The 1,434-nt window shown below is 36.3% G+C and overlaps 1 pseudogene; it reads left to right on the top strand.

The window, feature by feature from the left end:
- The first annotated feature begins 362 nt into the window (after positions 1 to 362).
- On the top strand, positions 363 to 475 carry LOC122102988 (annotated as a pseudogene).
- Positions 476 to 1,434: the final 959 nt, after the last annotated feature.

Below are 1,434 nucleotides of genomic sequence, written 5' to 3'. Positions count from 1 at the left end.
TACTTTATAGAAAAGTATTATGACCTGTCATACAGTCCCAGTTTTGGCATATATAAGCAAATATCCAAAAGTAAATATATTTAAAACATTAAAACTTTTAACAAACCTTAACACTTGCTGCAGTGTTCATTATGACAGGTCCCTTGTATAGAATAATTGATTTCCTCCTCCTACACATCTCTTGAACAACAAATATCTGGATTTATTTTGTTTTTGACATGTAAATCTTGACTTTATTCTTAAATGTGTACTTATGTAAGAAGTACATGGTTCTCAAATTTCACAACAATTCTTTTAAACTTACTTTTTGTTGATTTGTCTAGTTTAAAAAATCAACTACAATTTATATATTAAAATGTTCTGTGCTCAATTCAGCATCATATACACTAACATTTAAATGATACAGAGAAGATTAGCATGGCCCCTGCCCAAAGATGACAGGCAAATTCCTGAAGAATTCCATCGCCCAATTTGTTAGGAAATGGAAAGACTTGGAAAAAAAATTATTAAGTGAAGTAAGCCAAGTCTAAAGAAACATAGGTCCCATGGTTTCTCTAATTTTCAATAACTAATATATGTCTGGGATAAGCAGAAAAGGTCAAAAGTTATGTGTATATGACCAGATAAGATTATGTTAAGGGCCGGGCGCTGGTGGCTCACGCCTGTAATCCTAGCTACTCAAGGAGATCTGAGGATCGCGGTTCAAAGCCAGCCCCGGCAGGAGAGACCATGAGACTCCTATCTAAAATAAACCACCAGGAAACCGGAAGTGGCGCTGTAGCTCAAGTGGTAGAGTGCTAGCCTTGAGCTGAAGAGCTGAGGGACAGCACCCAGGCCCAGAGTTCAAGCCCCACGACCGACCAAAACAAACAAACAAAAAAGCTAAAAAAAAAAAAAAGATTATGTTAAGGGAAATGAACCCCAAGTTAGGGACACAAGTGGTTTTTTTTTTTTTTCTTGATATCGTTTCTCATGTACTTGTAACGTGCAGTGTGTTATTTTTGTTTTTGTTTCTTTATATGTTCCTCCCCCATGCTATAACACCTGTTTTCACTGTATTTGAAGTTGGTGTGCCTACTTCTTGTATATATTTTCCTCTAATTTTCTGAGGGGAAGGAAAAAAAATCCTTAAATAGGGATACAGGTTGACCCATTGTAACAATGAGATGCACAAGACACTATATTGTAAAGTGAATTTTACAATTGAGGCGGGGAAAGGGAGGAGGTTAATGGACTTGTGGAGGTGGGAGGGAAGGGATGGTAGGGAACCAATAAAGGAGGAGGTAACAATACTTCTTAGGAAATGTACTCATTACCTTGCACATGTAAGTGTTACCCCTCTGTACAGTATTTTTACAATAAGAAAGTAAAATTGTTCTGAGATGGAAGAGTTTATTTCCTTTATTTTACTCATATAATATCGTTAGCAAAGAA

The sequence above is a fragment of the Dipodomys spectabilis genome, unplaced genomic scaffold (genome assembly GCF_019054845.1).
Source record: "Dipodomys spectabilis isolate Male_0828 unplaced genomic scaffold, ASM1905484v1 ptg001192l, whole genome shotgun sequence".
Classification (NCBI taxonomy): domain Eukaryota; kingdom Metazoa; phylum Chordata; class Mammalia; order Rodentia; family Heteromyidae; genus Dipodomys; species Dipodomys spectabilis.
Note: the sequence above shows the minus strand (reverse complement) of the source record. Positions and strands in the feature narration are given on the sequence as shown.